This window comes from Anabrus simplex, chromosome 1, assembly GCF_040414725.1.
Source record: "Anabrus simplex isolate iqAnaSimp1 chromosome 1, ASM4041472v1, whole genome shotgun sequence".
NCBI classification, from domain to species: domain Eukaryota; kingdom Metazoa; phylum Arthropoda; class Insecta; order Orthoptera; family Tettigoniidae; genus Anabrus; species Anabrus simplex.
Genome location: NC_090265.1, coordinates 783,018,610 through 783,045,177, shown reverse-complemented (window position 1 = coordinate 783,045,177; position 26,568 = coordinate 783,018,610). Strand labels below are relative to the sequence as shown.

Below are 26,568 nucleotides of genomic sequence, written 5' to 3'. Positions count from 1 at the left end.
AGCTATAAACGATGTGAGAACGCGTGTTCAATGCCTGAGATGCAATCCGGCAGCAGCCAGGTGTGTTCCAACAAATTAGTGACACCGTGCGACGTAGGGCAAAAGTCTGCACTACAATGGATGGTGGACACATCGAGCACATGTTGTGGAGAGTAGATCAAATACATGGCAGTTATATTGGACCATATCTCCAAAGATTACGACCTATGTTTATAAGACCATTTTTCCTTATTTTCTTTCGTGCCGTCTCGTCCGTAAATATCGGAACATTTTTCAAGGACATCCTGAATGAGAAGAATAAATTCAGGGTATTTATTTATGCTTGGCAAGGACTTTCTCGCTCGACCTTGGCGCATACTGTGTTAACACAATCGGAATGTCGAAATTGATAGGCAGGCCGCGTAGATAGTTCCAGTTCAGGAGGCCTATATAGCTTGATAGTTGAGGCCATATGATTATTTATTTACAGGGCAACTGTTGCCATCCCTCGATGGATGCAGCATTCTTACTTCTTTCTCTTGGTACGGACCTGTGGTAAATGTAGCTTCCACGGAAGTCTATGTCTCATTATTCACCGTAATATGGAATCTCCTTGAGTGCAACCTCCTTCCCGAAAGTATCAGAGGGTTGAGCACGATTCACATATTCAAAGAAGCACTTTGGAAATATTTTATGCACCAATAAGGATCTTTCATATATAAACTTGATGCTGCTACTCACAACCATTCTATTATCATGGATGCCCTTGTAGATAATTAGTTTAAAATTCTATATAAGTTTATTTTTCAAATGTTGTAAAATTTTCTGCACTACCTCTTTTCAGTTTGTAGTATATTAGTTTTAAGAATTTTTCCTTCAGTTGTATATAATTTATTTCAACTTAATTTATTTGCACCAGACATCAGTTTTGTATTATTATTAATTTAATAATAATAATAATAATAATAATAATAATAATAATAATAATAATAATAATAATAATAATATTGTCTTTACGTCCCACTAACTAATTTTTCGGTTTCCGGAGACGCCGAGGTGCCGGGATTTATTCCCACAGGAGTACTTTTACGTGCCAGTAAATTTATTAATAATTTAATATAATTTGTGTTTAATAAAATTGTTGTAATATAATACGTATATTTCAGTGTCTGGTTAGATGGAAGAGGTAAAAGGAAACATTACAAAAGTGCACTAAACTAATCTACTGAGGTGTTGATAGTGCTGAATATTGTCTGTCAGGGCACGAATAGAGTGTCTAAATGTTATTAAATATATATTTCATAGGATCATAGAAGGTTCTGATGCAGTGAGGAAAGCAATGATAAACAACCCCATTTCTCGTATTGTCCAGTACCCATCCTTCTTTGCGGTTTTACTGCAACCCCATAACCTTTATCGGTGCTTTTTGAGGATACACCAGTCTCCTCTCTGATAATAACCTCACAGAAACACCATTCACAATATTAATTTTTTCTATGCTCAGTTGCTCTATTTTATTAGATTTTCTCAAAATTAGTGCGCTCGGTTCCATCTCATAAAATGTATTGTATCCTCGTAACTAGACACCGTCTTTCACAGCATCGCTGAACCATCAGTTACAATAACTGTAAGAAAAGTTAACTTATTTTATTTGTGTTCATTTAACGTCCCTACGGTTGCTATACGCAGTAGAGTCATGAAGTTCGTGGACTGGCCATCTAGTGTCGCTGTGGTGCACTACAGGCGAAGATTTCCACCACGTGGTGTTGTCGTGACAGTTCTTCACTAGTTCCAGCAAGAGGCAGTTGCGTGCAATCAGTATAAACAGAACTACAGTCTCTGAAGTGTAGCCGAATGTCAGAGGCGGTACTTGAGAATGTCGTACTTTGAGCAACGGGCAAATTTCAAGTTCTGCTAAAAATTTGGCACCGGGCGAGTTGGTCGTGCGTGTAGAGGCGCGCGGCTGTGAGCTTGCATCCGGGAGATAGTCGGTTCGAATCCCACTATCGGCAGCCCTGAAGATGGTTTTCCGTGGTTTCCCATTTTCACACCAGGCAAATGCTGGGGCTGTACCTTAATTAAGGCCACGGCCGCTTCCTTCCAACTCCTAGGCCTTTCCTATCCCATCGTCGCCATAAGACCTATCTGTGTCGGTGCGACGTAAAGCCCCTAGCAAAAAAAAAAAAAAAAAATTGGCAAATCCACTAGTGAAACGTTTGAGAAGATCAAGTGAAAATCGCCCGGGTCACCACTACGGAGAAAATACTCGAAAAGGCAGGTCAAAAACTGTGTGATCCTTGAACTATTAGCGCCAATCCACGAGCATTATGACTGCAACGCGTCCATAGGTGTACACTGTGTTGCCTGGACTGTAGGCGTCAGTTCAACAAGTTACTGTGGTACATGAGTATACGCCGTATTGCCTACACTGCATGCGAAAGTACTCGAACTTCTTGAATATAGTAGTCTATGCAAGATAGTCCTCCAGCCCCAAACTTTCTACGTATAAGTATCTCGCATGCCTTAATAAGAACGGTATGTCTAATCGCTGGTTTACGAAAGAACGCTACTACGCTACAAACAAATAGCAGTCATTTTACTACAAACATTCTGTAATACGATGTATTTGTAAATACGCCAAAGACGCAGAAAACATTTTTTAATATTTGGTTTTACGTCGCACAGAAATAGATAGAACTTACTGCGGCGATGACATACGAAAGGGCTAGGAGAAGGAAGGAAGCGGCCGTGGCCTTAAACAAGATACAGGCCCAGCATTTTCCTGGTGTGAAAATGGGAAACTACTTAAAACCACCTTCAGGGCTGCCGACAGTGGGGTTCGAATCCAGAATCTCCCGAATGCAAAATCACAACTGCGCAACCCTTACCGCACGGCCAACTAAGTTCAATAGCTCATTAATTTGTACGCGTACAGACAATCCACTCTACCAAGGAGTTGCTTCTAGAGTGTGCCTTGAATGATCCATTATCTCTTAACTGCAATTATTTTCGACAAAATACTTGGATAGAAGGCAGGCGGCTATTTGGAAACTTCTGTGCATAACGCTCGGCAGCTTAGGTTGCATTTTGACCAGATTCTTCATAGATTAAAATTATGCCTTTGTATTCGTCGTTCTGAACACATCAGTCGTTGTCGTTATGTTGACAGCAATTGTACTGCTGCTGTACCAATTACCTACCTACTACTATGTGTTCGTAAAAGAGTCCTGCTAACGCGAGGCGCATTACACGTGTAACGCTGAGGAACATGCAGCGAGCGGCCGTCCGGTTTTTATCTCTTCGCGTTCTGACCTAACCTGCCTGCAAGCAGTAATGCCCCTGTGAAAATAAGTTATTAGACATCCCGTCCATCATTAGAGTACGTGGGACACTTATAAGTAGAAAGTACGATGATAGTGAACCACCTGGTATGCACTTTAGAGATATTGTGACCGAGCTCGATAGCTGCAGTCGCTTAAGTGCGGCCAGTATCCAGTATTCGGGAGATAGTAGGTTCGAACCCCACTGTCGGCAGCCCTGAAAATGGTTTTCCGTGGTTTCCCATTTTCACACCAGGTAAATGCTGGGGCTGTACCTTAATTAAGGCCACGGCCGCTTCCTTCCCACTCCTAGCCCTTCCCTGTCCCATCGTCGCCATAAGACCTATCTGTGTCGGTGCGACGTAAAGCAACTAGCAAAAAAAAAAAAAGATATTGTGTGGGGCAATTTAGTATCACAAGTGTTATTATTTTACATAAAAAGAAGTCGACAGCAAGTAGTTGTTGCAGTACACTCCATTAAATGTCGCCAATTTTAGACAAATTTAATGCACCACTTCTATTGCAAAAGGACAAAGACTAAGTGAATGGGGCACAACAGTTGTCTTCCTCTTCTTCTTAGAGTGCCATATCTGATCACCAAGACGTTGGCGATCACCCTACAGACAGCACCTCATTCTTTACCTAATTTGAAGAGTTGCTCGGTGTTGTTGATGCAAGTCCAGTATTTGACTTTTTGGAACCATGACTTTGGTAGTCTAATAGATACTCGCTTATAAGTGTCTTGCATGCACTAATGATGAATGGGATGCCTAAACGCTGGTGTACTGTATAAAGGAGCTCTACAACGTTTAATATTCGGATGTGAAAAGCCTTAACGCTTGATTATTGGATACAAAATATATCCAGCCTATTCTGAGCATTCTCTTACATTTCAAAGGGATTTTGCGTGATTATTAACTCCTGTTGTAACTAGAATAACAAATATTAAATTAAACGTTAAAAATAAATACTTTTTAAAAAATTGAGCAGATATTTGCCACTGACTGACTTCGCACTGGAAGGCAGGGATCAGGGACATCAATCGTGGTAAATGTTATTTGTCGTGATCCTGTGATAGTAGGAAATTGCTCGCTGTTTTATTTCCATAGCCTATTAGTCACATCACATATGAACTGTGATCGTTAAATGGTTCTTTCTGTCTCTCCCATTCATTAGGTCGCTCGCTGAGTGCAGGCTGACGTTTGATGGATGCAGAGAGTGCCCCTCTCATAAAGCTATCCACTCCCGAGCACTTGCAATGTTTACTTTCTAAGTGTTTCGTCCGTTACACACGAGTTGACAGGTGATATCCACCATTCTCTTTTGACTGTGCGGGATGTGAGTTTATTTCAAAATCGTGTTATATAGCTGCTGTTAGAAGAATAGGGTTGCACTGTGTACCACAGGAAGTTCGATTATTGATGTTGGTTTATATCTGTTAGCTTCTTCAATCTCTCGAAACTTTCAAAAATTAAATACGTTTTCAAACTACGTAAAAAGAAAATATTTACAGTCGAAACCGTTTATTACGACATCGCCATTAACGACGTATTGGATATAACGGTCCCGTCTAAATCCTATATAAACTCTGTATTTAAAAAGAAAATGCTTAGTATGATATCCTTACTACGACATCCACGTATTCTTATAACATTTTAGGAGAAATGTATCGACTATAACATTCAAAGTTGACTTTTGTTCGTTACGCATTTGAGGAATTGCGGACAACAATGTAAAACTTATTTTTCAAACTCTTGTTTTCAGTAGATTGTAGATTTCAAATCTGTTAAATAGTCAAGTCAAGAAGCTCTATGAAGATGTCCGAAAAGAAATGGAAAATGATCAATATTGAAGAAAATTCACAAAAAATATGGCGATTTCGAATTCGGGAAACAAATTTCAGTGTCGCGAGCGAACTGCGTGTGTCACACTCAACGATTTCTACTTTTTAGAAGGACAGAGAGAAACTCTTATTTATTAGCGAAGACCGTGTGCGACATTATTGATCCATTTACGTTGTTACTACTTCCTTTTTCCTCACATTATTTTATATTTTGCTGACATATTTTTGCTGTACGTACTGAAGGAAAACTTTTTTCAGTCCCACTCCATACATATTGTATAGCGAATACAGTATTTTATTTCAGTTACGTTATATTAGGTTCAGTTACTTTAACTAACCATGTCAGCGTGCAGCCTAATACTTACTCATATGACACCTTTAGAAATAAAAAATAACCGGCTTGTGCGACTATCGCCTGTAACGACCGTTGATTGGCCCGGAGTTGTTATAACCGGTTTCGAGTGTATTAACAGTACTATACTTGAACAAGAAACAATTAATTTAATTTACAATGACGTGCTACGTTCTTTTTTTTTTTGCTATTGGCTTTACGTCGCACCGTCTCTCAACTCAACCAGAGAATGCACTGTGCTGAGAAACTGTTGTTCTGTCATAGGCGTGAGTACAGCCAGCTAGGCAGTCCGTTAACCTTTCGCTACGCCGAGTCCCCTTTCCTTGCTAGGTCAATGGCACGTTGTATTTTTACTTTAGGCGTTTTATTTTTAGTGCTCGCTTTATTATTATTATTATTATTATTATTATTATTATTATTATTATTATTATTATTATTATTATTATCCTTGAATTACAACACTTTTGTAATATATGCAAGGGTTCTTAATGAGCATCTAATGGGCTGCCTATTATACTCGTAATTTTCCGTTATGTCATTTATTATTATTATTATTATTATTATTATTATTATTATTATTATTATTATTATTATTAATCTGGCATGTAAATTTAGTTCTTCTCTTCTATATATGTGGAGTTGCAGTTCGTTACTTGACACATGAGTTCATTCAAATTGAGCTACCATTTTCAATGATTTTATTATTGCTATTTTATTATCGCTACTTAAATTGCTTTGAAAACTATGCAGAGTTCGTCTAATGAGTTTGCGCTTGCTAGTTATTGCTTAATTTTCTGTTATGTAATTTAATTTTACGTGAACGCGTTTCGTTGAACATAATACGTACTGTCATTATTATTTTATTAATATTGTTGTTATAGTAGTTCTTATGTATTTGGGACATCCTAAATATACAATGACTGAGCAAATGTCACGGGATAGCGGAGCACTGATGCGCAGGTGTGTTTTCTGCACACCACACGCCCCCTGTGCAAGCGGCAGTTGTATAGGAGACCTTGTGAGCAGTGGCTGTGCATGTGACAGGTGTAACATGGAACGTCGTCGTGAGCTGACACCGTTCGAACGGGTTATGGTGGTCGGTGCCCGACGGATGGAAAGTACGATTTCGGAAGTGGTGCAGGAATTCAGCTTCACACGATCAACCATATTCAGGGTGTATCGTGAATGGTTGAATGCGGGTGTCACCGTCCACAACAGACGAACGACAGGCCGTTCAGCCACCCTCGATGACCGTGACCGGCGACATCTGAGACTGATTGTCAGTAGTGGCAGACGGGCAACCGTGCAACAAATCACGACTCAGTTCAACACAGGCCGTGCTAGACACGTCTCCCTGTGGACAATCCTTAGGAACATGGGTTCTATGGGGTATGGGAGCCGGCGCCGTACACGGGTGCCACTGTTAACCCTACGTCATCGGGTACATCGACACGCATTTGTCGCCAGTCAACAGGGATGGCCACTGGAACAATGGCGTGACGTGATATGTTCGGACGAATCACGATTTCAACTGCACCATGCCGATGGGAGGCACCGTGTCTGGCGCAGACCACATGAAGCGATGGATGCCGCCTGCCTCGAAGGTGTGGTCCAGGGCGCTGGTGTCTCTGTTATGGTTTGGGGTGCATTTTCCTGGTATGGAATGGGCCCCCTAGTTGTTCGGGAAGAGACTTTGAATGGTACGCGGTATGTTGAGCTGCTCGGAGACCATCTCCACCCATTTTTGTCCTTCCAGCGCCCAGACGGTTCTGCGGTGTTTGAAGATCATAACGCGCCGCCAACATCGCTCCCAGGTCGCCCGGGAATGCATCCAGGAATATGCAGCGGAGGTCCAACGACTGCCATGGTCACCCAGGAGCCCCTATATGAACCCTGTCGAGCATATCTGGGATGTCCTGGAACGCAGGCTCCGTGCCATAGATCCTGCACCCACGAACAGACCAGCATAGGCGACCGCTCTGCAAACGATTCGGTGTCAGCTGCATCCAGAGGACTACCAGGGACTTGCCGACTCACTTCCACGGCGTCTCACTGTAGTTCGCAGGGCCATAGGAGGCCCCACACGCTATTAGGTGACTGTCCCATGACATTTGCTAAGTCAGTGTATTTCATACGCTAGAATTTGTATACATAAACATTGAATCGCTTGTTACTGCAAGGAGATAACTATCTAAAATTATAATTTTTTTTGCTTCTTTCATATTCTTTATTAAAGTAAGATACTTTGCCAGTATAGAGAGGAGGGTTGACATTTGTAATTTGTTGTCAACACGATACAACTCAAGGAGTTGCTACATTTTAGAAATAAATATCTTGCAGGCCTGTAACCAAATTGGAAAATATCAGTCATGAGTGATTAACGTTGGTGACATTGAAAATATATTTCATTTCTTATAAAAATGAGCAGCTCAGAGTCAGAAATGACAGAACGCGATGAAAAAAAGGAATGAAGAATTAATGGGAAAGGTTTTATTACTTATATCCCGTCTGTCATTAAACCGAGATTCTGGTGTCGTGCAGTAAATGGCAGTCATAAGTGAATCTACCTACCTCGGTCACTTTAAGGTCTACGTAGCAAGTAAGAGTGAAATTTTAGACGTTAGGAACTGATGTACAAAAGGGCTGTCACCTCTGATGACCAATGCGTTTGTTCCCCAGTGGTTTGCGGAGTATGATTGCCATATGAGAAGAAAGGACAACAAAAGTCAGAATGCTTTATTTTATTATGCAAGCTGACAAATTTCCCACCAAAGATTTTAATTTTCCACTGCCTACCAAAAGTGCATAAACAAGACAAAGATGATGAGATTGAGAAACCGTTAAAAATATATCACAAAAGCACATTACGAAGGCCTTTATAATTAGTTCACGTCATGTTATGAAGTTGAGTGATCGGCACAGCCAACGCTCGTGAAATATCTGGACATCAAGTAAATGGATTTTATAGTAAGTGTATTGTGATTTTATTTTTAACAATTATTGATTTAAATAACACACATTAATCTGTAAATATTATTCCGTTATCTTTAACCAGCCGGCTACGCGGTGTAGCGGCAGCGTGCCTCCCTCTTACCCGGAGACCCTGCGTTCAATTTCGGTCAGGTCAGGTCAGGGATATTTTACCAGTATCTAAGGACTGTTTCGAGGTCCACTCAGCCTACGTGATTATAACTGAGGAGTTATCTGACGGCGATATGTAGACCTCGGCCTAGAAAGCCAGGAGGGTTCGTCGTGTCGACCAGGTGACATTTCGAGATGAGCAGCGGTCACATGGTAGGCCATGGCCCTACGGGGCTCTTGCGCCATGGTGTTTGGTGTTTCGTTCTGTTATCTTTAACCTCTTTAATTTAATGTAATTTCAAGAAATTAACGTGAAGTTTCTACGTTTCCCCGTTTATAGCTTAAAGAGAATAACTCCTCATGATAAAAGTCACGCTAGCAACCAACAGGGTGATATTATCGACACATATTACTAAAAATGGACCTTTAACAAATGAAATAAGGACAAAATAATGCAGATAACACAAATTATTGTAGAATTATTTTCCTCGTCCTGAAAATTTGGCTAATTCAAATTAACCAGATTTAGAAAAAAGCAGTTCAATTGACAGTTTCAAACTATTACAGCAAGCGACATAATTATATTATAAGATTATAATAATGTGCTGAAAAACTTTTGAAGATATGAATAACAACATTTATGTACATTCTACTGCATAATTTCTATGATTTTATAATATTGAGAGTACAAAGTAGAAGTTGTACCTGAATTTAACAATGAATGTACACATTTTGGTACGGAAGACCTCCGCAACGCGACTTTGATGGAACGAGCCTGTGTGAAGCTCCACCGGGTTGCGCCCTCACACTCACACCACTACGGACAAGCAATCATACGAGATGGGCTGGACAGTGCTGCCAACATATTTGCCGCCCTGCAGTGTGAAAGCGACGAGAACCACGAAGCGAGATCATTCGACATACCGAATTTTCGACGAGCTTTTATTGCCGAATAGATCTCGAACGGTCAGTTCCCTTATATAAAGGCGGTGGACAAGTGCGAGATGTTTCGGTTTGAGAGCGATCGTGACCGTTCAGTTCAGTGTGTGGAATGAGTGTGCCACCGATTAACGAGCAGCCAGTGAAGTGTGTACCCCTGAGTATTGAATCAGGGTGATACAGAGTGGTCGGAGATCAGTGAATGGACGACGAGAGAGTGAAGTGCAGTGTTGGTGCGAACCCTGTACCTCATACGGACTTCTTATACTGTTGTGCGCGGTTCTAATTGTGAACAGTGCGGTCTCTTGATTTATCTGAACTGCCCTAGGGCACAAATAATTGTGTACAGTGCGTGAGTGCGCGAACTGTGTAGCGTTACTGTTTAGCCTGTATTACACTGTAACATCATTGTGACCGAACAGTAGGAACTGAGAGAGAATGTAACTGTGTGTAAGTGGTCATTATAGTAAGGGCGTACTATATTGTCTCACACTTTTTTTGTACGTCCGGCTATGGTTCAGATTTACCTTTTGAAGGTAGTGATGTGTAATTAGTGTTTTGTTTCAACGTTTGGTAGAAGCATACGCACAGGGACCGACGAATGCACTCGTCATAGCCATTACATAATAACACTGTCAGCGTAGTAGCAGACAACATGGAAAGCAACCGTCAGGGACAGCGCTATATAACTTGGGTCTTATGGAAAGAAGGCGTGACCACTGGACGGTTCTGGACGGAATGTGACAGTATCAACACCAGCCAACATTGCCCGGGTCGAATAGGCCATCGAAGGAAACAAATGCTTCACATTTGCAGAAATGGAGGCAGCCACGGAAATTAGCCGAAACACCCTACAGAGAATCGTGCACGGCCACTTACAGTTGGGGAAGGCGTCATCCTCGTGGGTGCCTAGAATCTTCTCTGCAGACGAAAAGCAGAGGCGTGTGGACGTGTGCAGAGAACTTTTGCAACACCGTGATTAAGATACAGCCGACTTCATGGATAGGCTTGTGACTGGTGATGAGACAAGGTTCTATTACGATTTCTACTTCTCAGTGTCTCACTCTCCGATCGAGAAGTATTTCTGTCGACTTGATAACTCATTTCATAGTAGAAACCATTTAGAATTTTGTTGCAGAAGAATAGAATCCTTAATCACACATTGTGAGGAAAGCAAAATTTTTCATTTTGCATTTCCTTATTATTACTGTTATAAATAACAACTCGGAGACAGGATCGCCATGAAGCGATGCCGGTTCGACAGTGTAGCTGGTATCCAACAACAGGTGACTAGGGTTCTCCGGGAGATTCCAACTGCAGAAGGCAACCAGAGAAATAATATCAGCAGTTAATCTTTTGACACATTTTCGACACAATAACGCATTGCAATATTTCTGAAGCCACTGTGCTAGGAAATAGTGGAAGAGAAATAAGTTACAAAGAAAGAGGTCTAGTAGTTGCAGTGAGAAAGAATTTCATTTCCTTGTGATGGTGACTAGTTAGTGCATCGCATCGTTGAGCGTGGTGATGCTGCTCTAATCTGGTGGTGGACATCCCATCTTATGCCTTGAACTTCATACAGACTGTGCCAGTATTGTGAATCCAGTACTGAGGCTTTTAGAGGGACATTGCGACTTATAACCAGAATCAATCAGGAACTTTGCCTGGCTTTTTGGACCATATATGCGAAAAAACGGTAGAATCTAGTGCAAAATATGTGCCTAGAAGACATCTTGTAAAGTATTTTTTATCCATTTTAATTAAGTAGTGCTCCGTTAAATACAACCTGTGTCTGAAAAGTTCGGTGAATGGTCGCCTAGTTTGCAAACCGCGTTGGTTCGGATGATGCGCTCGCACATACGCATTGCGAGACATGACGCCAAGTGCCCCCTATCGGTCAACTGAACACAGATAAATGGAACTGAACACATCGCACGGAGTGAGTGTATGGACTCATGTCATTGCACAGTGGAGTGTAACACGGGGCAACGCGTTAACATTAAGTTTTGCTTCCACCTAGGCAAAACGGCAATGTTAGTGGAAGTTTACCACGCTCAAGCAGTGAGTAAGAAGTGGATATATGACTGGTTTAACCAACCACAAGCACATCTCCAGACAACATCGAACGAGTGCGACAGATGCTTGCGAATGATCGGTGACTGTCCTTACGAATGGTAGCCCTGAAAGGCCACCGGTTCGACAGTATAGCTGGTATCCAACAACAGGTGACTAGGGTTCTCCGGGAGATTCCAAAAGAAGCGTTTGCTACCAGCTTCTAGCAGCTTTACAATCGATGTCAAAAGTGAGTTGTAGCTAACGGAGCTTACTTTGAAGGCCAGTAAAGGAATTTTGTGTGTAACTTACGTTGCCTTTATATCATGAGACCATTCACCGAACTTTTCAGACACGGATTGTAATTATTGTAATCTCCACTTCACTTCTAAGGCAATACATACTTCATGTGAACCAGAGATAACATGAACAGAAAAACTGATGGACAGAGAAATGTTTGTCTTACAATAAACCTACGTAGTAGACTTTATAATAAAAAGCTTTTGACACGTCCTTTGTTCAATACATTTATCCATCCTTTGATGAACTGATTTTTAATCAAATATGTTCCGGCTCATTTTAAGCTATACTCAGTAAAAGAGTATTAAAATATACATGACTTGATGTTGAAAGAGTATCATTAAAGCCGGTGAGAAAGAGTATATAAAATCCAAGTGAGATCTGATGATAAATCTGAAACCAACACGGCTGTGACAAGGTTTCTTTAATGATACCTTTCCAACATCAATTTATGTATTCACAGCCGCAGATCTTAAAATCACAGCAATAGAACCCGCTTTTGGGTGGTTAGGCCGTGTGCATTATTTGACATTGTATCTCCAATGGGGGAGCATTTTTTGAACGGAGAAATGATTTCTCCTTTAGCAGGTTAGCAAACTTGATTTGCTAACACAGCGAGGCCACGCAGTTTGGTCTGCTACTGCTAAGCAGAGTCCTGGAGGGGCGTGCCATTCCAGCTGATGAGTCCAAATGGCACGTCTGGACGAAACTCTGCATAATGCACACGGCCTAACCACCCAAAAGCGGGTTCTATTGCTGTGATTTCAATTTATGTAGATTTTAATATATGTGCTTCACTGAAGATAGCTTAAAATGAACCGAAACATGTTTGATTAAAAAACACACCATCAAGAGTTGGATACATGTATCGAACAGGTGTGTACTTGCAGCGGTCATCTAACCGTGGTACACATCCTTACGGAGTGCGTGGACCTGGCCGATCTGCGCTGTAGTCTACAGCTCCCGAGTGCCACTTCCCTCGTCCTACGAGATGACAAACAGTCAGCAGACCTTGTTATCCGTTTTATGAGGGATAGTTGTCTTTTTTATCGTGTGTAGTAATGTCCTTTGTATTAGTGTAATTTTGTTAACTACGCTTTTATCCCACTGACTCTAAATTAGTTCGTGTTTTAACTGCTAACTTGAATGATATATATATCTGTACTTCAATGCAATGACTTACTCCATTGTAACTTATAGTTTATAAAACAATATTAGAAAATAAGGCATTGTGAATTAGATCCACTGATTGCTTTAATCTCATAATCACTTTTCATCATAATTTATTTTAAATTCTAGTCAGTGGATATATTTTAATTATCATTTCCTTTTGTTCCATCTCGTACCATTAGGGGCCGATGACCTAGCTGTTAGGCCCCTTTAAACAATAATCATCATCGTCATCATCGTGTATCGAACAGCAAGACGAAACAAAAGCGTTTTTAACTGTAAAGTGAAAACCCTCAATACGGAATGATACTAATATCTTGTAATATATATTAAAGTCGTTAAGTTCGTGGACTGGTCTTCTAGTGTCGTTGTGGTGCACTATAGCGTAGAGTTTGCATCAAATGATGTTGCAGTGACAGTTGTTCGTTAGTCCCAATAAGAAGAAGTTGCGTGCACACAGTATAAGCAGAACTACGGTCTCTGTTGTGAAGGGTAGTTAAATATCAGTGGCGGTACTTGAGAATGTCGTAGTTTGAGCACCGGGAAAATTTCCAGTTCTGCCAACAATTAGACAATCCCGCTAGCGAAATGTTTGGAATGATCAAGTCCATATCGCCTGGATCACCACGACGGAAAAAATATTCGAATAGGCAGGTCAAAAGACTATGTGATCCATGAACTGTTAGAGACAGTTCACGAACATATTTACTCTAGTACATAGGTGTACACAGTGTTGCCTGGACTGTAGGCGCCAATCCAAGAACTTACTGACTATAGTACATAAGTGTACACCGTGTTGCATACACTACAGGGGCCAGTACACGAACGTACTGATCGTAGCACTAGATTCAGTTTTAATACTTGCTTTTAATAAAAAATAAAAAAGTAAAACTTAAAAAGCATATACTGTATGCTGATGATAAGTCATCAATTCTTTGCCGTTCATCAAGTTTAAAATGAATGCAGACATTGCTCTGGTAGCACACTTAGAAAACTGCCACAAGAGATAAAACAACACTGAGCACAGATGTGATGAAGAGTGAAGAAGGGTTGTACAAGATACTCACTTATTGTACAGAACGATGTCCGGTCTCCAGATGTGATCGGACGGTACGTGGAGCATGTGGACACCGCCATACTCCTTGGGCTCCCACCGAAGTTTGTAGTCGTACCAGGACTGAAACACGACAACATACAAGTTAAATGTTAAATGCTTACTTAGAACTTATAAAATTTACCAACATCTGCAATGGTTCTGATTAATCCTGAACCACTGGTTTGCGAAACGTGTACCGTAACCCCCGGGAGATCCGTGGAATAGTACAAAATTGCATTATTTACTCAGTTTCCAAAGCAATGTACAAATATGCAACACATACCAGTTTTAGTGCAGCCCACTAACGTCCTCCGTATATATGCCCTTGCCCTGTGTTTCTCTACTGCAGAGAATCCTGCTTCAGTCTGGAGGAATTCCGCTCATACAAACCAAGTGGATGTTGCCCTCCACAAGGCAGGTCGTATTGTTACAGACTGCTTACGACCAAATCCTGTTAATAAGATCTTTCCACTTATGGGAATAGCACCAGCAGATGTTATGAGAAAAGTTGCAGCAGATATTGAGAAGGAGAAGCAAGAAGTATAAAACACCCGATGTTTGGACTTCACGCCCACACATCAAGATAAAAACGAGGAAGAGCTTCCTACTAGCAACAACAATCCCATCATCAGCAGAATCTCTGCGAAAGGAACTCTGGAGAAGGAAGTCGCCTGTAGGATTATGGGAAGTGAAAGAGAAGCCAGCTGCAGGACATCATCGTCAATATGGACTTTGGAAGACGCTTAACAGATTAAGATCTGGAGTGACACTATGCAAAGCAACTTGAAAAGGTGGGGTTACGGTAATCAAGATTTGTGTGAGTGTGGTGAAAAGCAAGATCATGGGCACCTTCTTATCTGTAGAATTCTGCCTAAAACATGTACTACGAAGGATTTGGTGGAAGCCAATGAATGTGCCATCACGACAGTTGAATACTCGAAAAACAAAGTGTAAATAGAGTAGTTGTAATATATTGTAGCGATTTTGGACTCGGATAAATAAAATTGCTGCCCAGTTTCTCAACAAATAAATGAATTCACCTAAATGTCTACTAAATTGCGTTCTGAAATAATTATGTATGTTTCTGGATTGTTCTAGAAGCATATAGAACTTTCTCGTTACATTGTATTTCTAGATAAATATTGTCTTTTTTTGTGCGGTGTATAGTTAGTGCGCCGTCACTAAATCACTTTAGTGGTTTTCTGCTCAAGCATGCTGCTAAGCCAAATTATTTTTAAGAAATTCCTTGCTGTTTACTTCAAATGGACTGGATTTGATTGAACATTAATAACTGTTGTGAGAGTGAAATAAAGAGGCCGCGCAGTCAGTTTTTTGTACATCAGTAATGGACGATTACTCCTTTCAAAATAATGTAATAAAGGTCAGAAAATTTTAATTCTACTTACCACTAATTTGAGGTAAGCTGAATTTTGGTGGTCACTCCTTTAAGGGAGGTTGTATCCCCTATGTTCACAATGCTTATTTTATCAAATGTAGGTATACATTGTGAGAAGAATAACAATAATTGTGAAATGTGGTCCACATACAGCGAGAGGGCGTTTGTATCAACGGTAGTTTTTAGACTTTGTGTATAAAACAGACTGAATTTATATCTTTTTAATGGAGACCCAGTTCACATTAATATTTTAACACTTTATAGCTAAATAAATACAATATTTTTAATTAATAAGTTTAGAAACCTACATAATATGTAAAACAACCAACAGTACAAGTGTTTTAAATGTCATGCTCTTATGCCTACTAATTCCTGAAATACTGGTACCTGTTCCTAAAGAACACCCCAATGAAGAAAACAATAAAAACGAATGAATATTACCTCAGTGCATACCAGAACCCTATTTTGGATCATCCATAGACCATTGCAGTTTCATTTGCACAGTTCCCGATGCTTTGGAGGAAGTACCTTTTCTTCCTCGTATCATAATTTTTTAATTATACATAGGGCGTTCACTCCTGGCTCCGTCCATAAGTGCCACTTCACTAACACTACGATTTACATTAATTACACTAAGAATGACATTATTATCTACGACTGTAATTACAGAAATCCCTCTTCCTCTAAAAGGACATGCTTTTCTACCTTTTCGTCTTTTATGAATCGATTACTGCCTTGGCATTTTGAAGAATTATTTTCAATAAGAGGGAACGAGGAGAGGTGGGCTAGCCGAAAGTACAGGCTGACCCGTAAGTCAGATCGCAAAATGGCAAATAATATTTCTGTAGAGGTGCAACAAGGATACAGACAAGGGATGCTGGGACGCTTCATGACTCATCAACGCACGTTACAAAGTGCAGCAATAGCAATAGGGTGGGAATGCCTGCACTTCGCAGTTATGATCCGTTCTTAGAACGTGTATTAAGTGTTGATCTGTCGCTCCACCTGTTCTCGAGTTGTGAAGTCTTACTTCTGGGTATAATTCTCATAATGCCTCCACATGTGTACACGGCAGAGAAACGGGTATTTCTGTACGATAATTATGTGAAAACCGAGTCTTGCAGCGAAGTCGTTAGGAGATTTGTAACACAATTTCCAGGTGTACGCCCTCCACGTAGACAGATCGTGTGGGAACTCGTAAACAAATTGGGAGGATCTGGTTCTTTACTCGATAAGAAGCGAAGTGCTAAGAAATTTGTACTTAACGAGGCAAAAGTAAATTAAATCGCAGAAAGGTTAGAACATTCGCCTGAAGAAATCCTAAGAAGACTTGGAGAAGAAGCCGGGGTTTAGAAGAGGTCGGCATGACAGGATACAGAAATGTTAACATTGAAACCGGAGGGAAAGAATCTCAATTACGGAATACGAACTTATGCGTGTGAATCAGAGTTTCGTAAGACGATGAAAGAAATGTGTTGATGCAGAGGAGAACATTCCCAACATCTCCTGTCATAAGGTAGAGCTTAACTTTTAATTCTTAATTACTAATTTTCTTAATTCTTATTTTCTTAATTTGAATTGTTATCTGATGTCATGCACGGATAAAGTGATTGAAGCACTGTACTTGTACCTATGTCGCGGATCGGGAAGTGATGAGTCAATGGGAGGTTGATAAACTGGTTGCCTTCAGGCCAACCAATGAGAAAACTTCATTGTAGATTTCTATTCATTGTCTCACAAACATACCAAGAAAAAAACAAGCGCTAGGAACAACATTCACATGAACATTAACCTAAGATCGTAAATTCAGAGCTCAGCTGAATTGTGTGAACTACTGCTGAACATACTGAAAATATCAACTGACCTATTGGTCAGCCCATATATGATTCGAGGTTCGTCCTTGTAAAGACTATGGTGAGCGTTACCCTTCTCTCATCCATTTGTCAATCATGTTGCTAGAAGCATACAAACGGGGTCGACACTGAATATGTTGCCGTTGTTGGACATTTTATTACCAACTTAGATCACCGATATCAAGTGGGCTATATTTTTTTGTTCACATGTGTATACATAACACAAACATTGGAACGGTTGCAAAAGTAAACGATTGATTTCTTGACCTAAGTTTATTAGGAATTTTGTGATCGTTTCATTCCCTGTGGAAATCTCTGCAGTTTGTATATATAATTTAGAAGCATACACTATATGAGCATTATTATCCAAAATACATAGGGAAAGTCCGTGTAATTTGGTCTATTGACCGTAATGACAAATTTCTTCAATTTTATACACGATAATTAGTACAATGTACCAAACGATTTGGTGAAAATAAATGTTAATGTAATGTTTAGGATTTGTTTAAAATGAAATTTATTCTCAAGTTTGTTATCGTGTAATTTGAACCGATGACGTGTAACTTGGATGAGGTGATCGTGTGATTTGGACTGGTAAATATCAACAATTATAAGATATTTAATGTATTTATTATGAAATACTAAGCAATAAAATACGACACTATGGATTGTGGTCGTCACTTTTGGTATGTACGACAATGTGAAAGCAATCGTGAATTTTGGCACACTTTTCATGAGCAAACCTTTTGCAACTCTTGCACTGAATCCGATGGCCATCATAATACTTGTCATATACAATGCAAACTGTTTTTCACTTTCTTCCTGCGTCTGTAGTGAATAGTTTGTCGACCGCTGCTCAGCCCGAAGGCTTGCACATTCGGAGATGTCGTGTGGTCAGCACGATGAATCCCCTCTGCCGTTATTCTTGGATTTATAGAAAGGGGCGGCCATTTCACTCTCAGATAGATCCTCAATTGTAATCGTGTAGGTTGAGTGGACCTCGAACCAGCCCTCAGATCCAAGAAAAATCCCCAACCTGGCCGAGAAACGAACCCGGAGACTCCGGTTAATAGGCAGGAACGCTACACCTATACCGCGTGGCCGGCAAACCAAGAGAATAGATCAGCAAATTGAAATAAGCCCTACTCTCAACGCAAGTAGATGTGTTACAATGTGCATGTGTTATAAACTCTGCTGTCATTGTGGAATATCTGTTACTGGGGCTTCTATTACCTGGAGCGGTGTGGTGGATAATACAGAAGTTTATCACAGTGAAATACTGGGTCATATCGTGCTCAGATTTAGAACCTGGTGCTTTAAAATTATCTCCAGCGCATAAGGATGAAATAGTGGTCCGCTGTTACATATATTGCTATAGCATGTCTCTCCGGAAATATTTCTGAAGACAAACTACCCACGTTCTGATCGTGTTTCACCGACATGGGTGTGTTTCCATTCATATCCGATCCTTATCTTAGTTCTGTGGCTCTTCACGTATTGTTACGTGGAGTCCGAGCCATAATGGAAGAATTTATCTCGAGATGATCTGGACGTTGAGCTGTATCGATAATTGAAAAATCAAGTAAGTAATGATGAAAACAACGAACAAATATAAAACAAATCAAATACATAAGTAGACACCGAATTTTTAATCAGCTCTCCATGCCACCCTATCCTGTGCTAAACTTTTCGTTTCTATATACAGTAACCGCTATAGGGCAGTTTTAATCATCGGTTGTCCGGCAGGCGCGCTCAGCTTATCTGCTTCCCGTTGACCCATCCCCACTGCGCCGCAGCATTTGTTTACAAGTTGCTTTACGTCGCACCGACACAGATAAGTCTTATGGCGACGGTGGGAGAGGAAAGTGCTAGGAGTGCGAAGGAAGTAGCCGTGGCCTTAACTAAGGTGCAGCCCCAGAATTTGGCTGGTGTAAAAATGGAAAACCATGAAAAACCATCTTCAGGGCTGCCGATAGTGAGGTTCGAACCCAGTATCTCGCTAATAATGGATACTCGTCGCACTTTAGCGACGCTCTGCGACATAACAACAAGGACATCACTGTGCTCACTTTATCTGTGCATGACATGGGATAACAATTACAATTAAGAAAATAAGAATTAAGAAAATTAATAATTAAGGACTAAGGAAATCAGCTTGTACCTTACTTTAACATTTTCATAGCCCACCATGCTAAGCACTTCGAAACTCCGGTTTCTTGTCCAGATCGTATAAGGATTTTGTAGGCATATGCTCTAATCTTCCTTCGACTTCATTTACTTCTTCCTCGTTAAGTACTCGTTTTCTTAACACTTCGCTTCTTATCGTGTAAAGAACAAGTTCCTCACAATTTGTTTAAGAGTTACATCACGGTCTCTCCATTTAGAGGGCATACATCTGGAAACTGTGTTACAAATTGCCTAACGGCTTCGCTGCAAGAGTCTGGTTTCACATAATTGTCGTATACAAATACCCTTTCCTTTGCCGTGTACAGATATGGAGGTATTAGGAGAATTATACCCCGAAGTAACACTTCACAACTCGAAAACAGTTTGAGCGACACATCAACACTTATTACACGTTCTATGCACGGACCCAAACTGCGAAGTGCGGGCATTCCCATGCTGTCGCTGCGCTGTGTAACGGGAAGTGATGAGCCACTGGGAGGCAAATAAGCTGGGCGCGCCTGCCGGCCAACCGATAAGAGAAACTCACTGTACATCCAACGTCTCCCCTAATCTGTTTATCAGATTCATATCTTGGTCTACCCCTATCGTCCTTACCGTTTAAACTTTGCTCAAAAACTAACTGAACAAATCCTGGGTGTTTTAAGGTGTGTCTTATGATATTATCTCCTCTTCTGGGGAAATCAGGCCAAATTGTCTTACTCTCACCAATTCGATTCCGTATCTGTATCTATTATCTATCCTTCCTGTTTCTGAGCTAATTATCGTCCATATTTCACTTCCATACAATGCTACACTCCAGACGAAATTCTTCGAAAACGTCTTTCTAATTCCTATATCAATGCATTATTATTATTATTATTATTATTATTATTATTATTATTAATAATAATATTATTAACAAATACATCGCAATTAGGAAGTATCTCGATGGCAATGATCACTTACAGTAGTGTTAACATAAAGTTAAACATATTTACCCAACAACAACTACTACTACTACCACTACTTCTACTACTACTACCACTACTGCTACAAGAGTACAACAAACAATTCCATGTAAAGAAAATATTTCAAGAAATACTACTGGTTTAACATTCTAAACCCAGCATCATCATTTACAAATTCACACACAACTTAACTATTTCCAGTGCTTAACATTACGGCTCACAATACTTTAGGTTGAACGTTCTACTAGCTCAACATTACAACACCGTCAAATACAAATTCACAATATTTCAAATATTGTTACACCATGACTTACAGTAGAGTGAGCGGTCCGATTACTACAATGTACAGTGGATTGAGCGTTACATTTAAATATGGCACCAACGTATAGAAATTTACACAGTGTCCGAAGAGATAAAATTTTGTTTGTTTTTAATGTTATTGGCTTTACGTCCCACTTCGGAGACGCCAAGGTGCCGTAATTTAGTCCCGCAGGAGATATTTTTACGTTCCGGTAAATCTACCGACACGAGGTTGACGTGCCAAGATGGGGTCAGAAGGCCAGCGCCTCAACCGCCTGAGTCACCCATCCCGGCAATTTGTTTTGTTTAAGAAAGGCCCATATATATATTGCGTCAGTATCCCTTTCATACCCTACTTCTTAAATCATCAGTTATTCTAATACCCCAGTAACAGCGTTCATCTACTTCCTTTAAGACTTCATTTCACGATCTAATATTTCTTGCCTCACCTGACTACGTTGGACTACACTGCGTTACATTTGTTTTCGATGTATTCATTTTCATCTCGAACTCCTTCCCCAAGCTTGGGTACATAACATTTAGCTATTTCTCCAGATCTTCTGCGAAGTCAGATTTATGATTTCCTGTCCTTGGATTTCGTTTCAAATTTCCTCTGTGATTTCCTTCGCCGGCTGTTCTATGTAAACAATGAGAATGAGAATGGACAAACTACAACTTCGCCTCACTCGTCTTGGGTTACTCTTTCTTTTCCATAGCCCTCGGTTCTTATCAATTCAGATTGTAGATAATGCTTCTTTCTGTGTATCTGACCACGATTCAAAAGGATAGTTACGCTAGCTAAAGTGAAGTTCTAATTTGTATAAACCCAGTCAGTAATTACAAAAATTCAACCTTTCTCTTTGATCAGAACTCATTAGTTCTCTTTGTTTACACGTCTTGCTTTCTGCCCTCATATGGATGGCAAAAGTCCGGTATAAAATCCAAGTATAAGGCTAAAATTCAAGTAGTGCAGACATATCTAGAAATCCTTTAAAACGTTTCTGGGATGATCTCCATAGCAACTTTCTAAGGAGTAAGATACCGGCTGTTGGACATAACCTCAACATATGTGTCTCTTGTTTTAGCACTGTTTTATCGCCAGAGTATGATATGAAGTAGTTTTAAAATACGATTCTGAAATAATGAATGTTGGAAAAGAACCCCAAGAGAAATACGTCGAGTTATAAGTTTTAAGCTTTCAAAAAAAAAAAAAAAAAAATCTCCCCTTGAGCTCTTAACTTGGGATCGTGGGGCGCTTAGCTGTGTCCTAGCATTCGTTGCGTTTACTTGAGACAGGCTTTCATCTATCCTATCCAACCTCACTTGTTCAACTCATGGCATTTTTAGGCCCCGACGGTATTAGATCATTCAAGACCTAGGGAATATTTCACTTTCACATTCCTTGGGCCCTCGTCTTTCTTTGGCCGATACTTTTATTTTTCGAAGTATCGGATCCCTTCCATTTTTTCCCTCTAATTCCTTTTGATATAAGATGTGCGTCTAGTTAAACTTCCTCTTAAAACAATCATTGCCATCGGAATCTCTCTGAAGACCCCTTCCTGATGGTATTTTGTGAATAGCATTATAGCTAAGATCCTACTCATTCTTATCACAAAATTAAATAGAAGTTTCCTGAAAATTCATTTATAATTTTCACGTAATGGTTTATTGGACAAACAGACAAACAGATAAACATTCAGATAGATTCCAAATAAACTGAAACAGACATAAACCAATATATGACTTTCATATACAAAAACAAAGTATTTATTTATTTATTTATTTATTTATTTATTTATTTATTTATTTATTTATTTATTTATTATTCTTCAGAGTGAGTTCTGCTGGGGACCGCTTGTCATTATTACAGTTCATCCTTCCTTGTTGTTTCCTCTTCCGTTCTTTCCAGTATTCCATTATCGCGCTATACTTTATTCTTCTTTCCTCAAACCACTTTCGACCGGGTTTAATTTACATTCTTCCTTGAAATCCTTTCATTCTTGAAACATTTTAAAAAAATATCTCTTCATTTATGTTATTTCTATCTAAATCTACCTTTCCCACTTGTATCCCGCTCGGTCTTGACATTTCTCCCGAAGGTACTTCAATATCTGTTTTGTCAATCTGTTATCATCCATTATATAGATATGTCCAAAATAGCAATCTCCCTTTTCTTATTGTTTCTGTTATATTTTCTATGTTCTGGTATATTTCCTCCTTAATTTCCATTATTCTGTTGTTTTCTAGTACGCCCAGTTTATCTAAAGTTCGCTTGCGTAAATACATTCTACTTTCACCACTGTAATGTAGTGCCTTATTTTAATATTTTTAGATAAGCATTTCTTGTTGTAAAAATTCTTAGTGATGGCATACACTGTTTCCACCTTGTAACCTTTTTTCTACAGCAGATATTTGTAAACCATTTTCTTGAATTATTTCTCACAGGTATCTGAAATCCTTTACTTTCTCTATTCGACCAATATGTGCTGTCAAAGAACTTGGATCATTTTTTGTGTTTGTAATCCATTTGTTCCTTTCGACAGAGATGAACAAATATGTCTTGTTGGTTATTTCTTCCAAGAGATTGATTTGTGTTGTTGCATATGTCAGGCACTCTGAAAGTGTAGAAAATTCATCTGCGAATGCCATGCAATTAATTTCAACACCTTTGCCTACACGTCTCTAATTTATTGGCGTAAATATTTTGGTTAAATTAATTTTTAACTCCAAATCCTTATAATTTCCTCTAGGATACATTTGAACAGAATTGGCGATAAGTCTTCCGTAGACATCTGCTTATCTTGATAGGTTTTGATATTTATTTATTTCATTCATTTATATCATTTTTGCCCTTATGGACAGTGTTTAAACTCGAATATCTCATGATGATACAATTTTAACTTTTTTGCCTTCTTCCTCTTCTCTTCCAAAAATCTCTTCATCATTTGGATGTGCTCCTGTTTCCTTTGTTCTCTTAACAATGTTACTGTTTTCTTCTTCTCATTGACTATAAATTTTGTATTCCAAATTTTGTGTCTGGATTATTTTCTGTCTCTTGTCATTTGCCTACTGATCTCCACCTGCCTTAAGTCTTCCTCTATTTCATGATACCAGTTTGTGTTCTTGCTTGAACTGTTTACTACATCAAATATTTTCTTTGTAAGTCTGTTGTTGCCCATTCTCTTTATGTCCCACAGAAAGTTAGTTTGTGTTTCGTAATAGTGTCTGTGAGTCTGTCAGTGTGCTGGTACAACTCTTCAGTAGGTCGTGTATTGGTCCCAATATTTTTCTGAGAATTTTACTCTTTTTTTTCTATCTCTATGATGCCTAATGCTCCAATCTGGGTCGTTTCTGACGCATACAATACTTCTGGTAATATGACTGTTTTGTAGGGTCTTGATATGCTTTTCTTATTATAATATGACCATGGGTGTTTGTATGCTTTATGGGGTCTTTTCGTTCGTTCTATGTTAGACGCCTTGTTGATCATCCTATTTGTACGTATTCCCCTAAATGTTTACATTCTTTGACTCTCTTTACGGATCCATATACAGTATGCATGGTGTGCACATTGTTGTTCTGTCGTTCCATTTATTGGGTCTTCCCGTAAGATACCTGTAGACCTGTTTTGGCAGCTATTTCATGCAAGCGTTCCAGTGCGTCCTTTGTCTCCTCTGTATTTTTTCTGAGTATGGCTATGTCACCCACAAATGCCATACATTTTATGATTGTTTTGTTTTACGTGTATTTATTTATTTATTTATTTATTTATTTATTTATTTATTTATTTACCCGTTTTGCATGGTGTGATTAAAGACATGGAGCCTTGTCTTACACTATACCAAGATTTTAAAATTCATAGAGTTAAGAAAGTTTACAGTAGATGAGAAATATTTTTTTTAAAACATCCCACACGCACTTTTTCCCCTACACTGAAAAACACGAATCAATATTTCTGGGCTTAGTAATTATTATTACTCTCATGTTTATACGAATCAGAACACCTTTAAAGGCTGGAGATATGATGTTCATATTTACACGACCTGTGCATTAGTATGTTTTGATGAAATGATTAGCATTTGAACCATATCGGCACTCGAGTTCAAGGTCCGCATCAATATTTTGGTGCACCACCACCGACTGGTAAAATGTGCCTGCGGCTCTCGTTGTCGCTATAAACCGAAGGTAACGGATCATTGTCACCTGAACAGACGTGCAGGATGTCTCGCAGATGTATTCGAGAGCCGTATCGCCAAATGAGCTTGAAAGCGGGCGCATTATTGGCATGCATCCATCCGGGAAATTGCTGCTCGTGCGACACGAAGTGGTGTGTACAGAATGGTTAACAGAAGGCAGTAGAACACGACTAGATGGGTTTGGTCGCACCACCCAGAACCTCCCTCCCCCCGAGAAGATCGACACCTCATTCCAAATGGCATTGCAGGATAGATCTGAGTCGTTCTCGGCTCTGGTCCAACAGTGGAACAGTGTAACACATCGTACACTATCAGAAGCGACAGTCCGTCGCCGTTTATTACGGTCTGAGTTACCGGCGCTCCATTTCTCCGCCTACCATTGATTAATTTGCATATACATGCTAGACTGCAATGGTATATGGAACGACTTCACTGGGACGGGAGTGGTAGCAGAGAGTGTTTTCGGACGAATCCAGGTTATGTTTGTTTGAAAATGAATGCAGCATTTTGGTTCGCCGCAGACAGGGGGAGATGCATCACATTGACTGCATTAGCACACGACGTACAGCGTCAACTCAAGCCTTATAGTGTGGGGTGCTATCGGGTACAACCACAAATCACAGTTGGTGCGTGTCCAGGACATGTGACCAGTTTGACCTACGTGATTGACATCCTGCAACCCGTAGCCATACCCTTCCTGCACGATACCCCAGACGCCATATTTCAGTAGGACAATGCGCGACCACCTGTTGCTGCACGAATACCTGCCTTCTTGTCGTCAAAGGATGTCAGACTGTTGCCCTGGCCCACCCGATCACCGGAGTTGTCGCCAATCGAATATGTGTGGGATATGGGGGAACGACGGGTGTGGCGCTGTGACCCAATGTCAACCACCAAAGATGAACTGTGGAACCAGGTGAATGCAGCATGGACGGCCCTACGCCAGGACGCCATTCTCGCCTTATATGAGTCGATGCCATCACGCATGGAACAAGTTATCAGTGCCCATGAAGGACCCGGTGCCTACTAGGCACCGAACTGCTATTCCTTTCTCCAGAACATTTTAATGAACATGTCCTTTGAATATGAACTTCCTATCTCTAGTCTTTGAAGGTGTTCTGCTTTTATGAACATGAGTGTATTATTATTATTAATTTGTGTATTATTTGCTAATCGTCCAACTAGTGAGCACGATAAGTTTCATTGTACATTCTGGCGTTCATAAAATTTTCGATTGATCCAGTAGGTTTTCATTGGCTTACTGTGTCGAGTACGGCGTACATCCGACCACTTTGCACCTGTTGTCCACTTCACATCCCCCTCTGCGGATAGGGGCTGTGGAATATCACTCACGGTTTCCTCTGCCTGTCGTAAGAGGTGACTAAATGGGGCCCCAGTAGCTCTTAACTGTTGAACGTGGGTTGGAGAGCACGGGGCCTTTAACTGAAGCCTGGCATTGCAACTGCATACTTGTGCCAAGCTCCTCAATTACATCTATCCTATCTGATCTCCCTTGTTCAACTCTTGTTCCTTTCCGTCCCCGACGGTATTACGGCA

At 40.1% G+C, this 26,568-nt stretch overlaps 1 pseudogene; it reads right to left on the bottom strand.

The window, feature by feature from the left end:
* Positions 1-25,965, bottom strand: part of LOC136856949 (acetylcholine receptor subunit alpha-like) — a 671,873-nt pseudogene extending 645,908 nt beyond the window's left edge.
* Between the last annotated feature and the right edge of the window lie 603 nt (positions 25,966-26,568).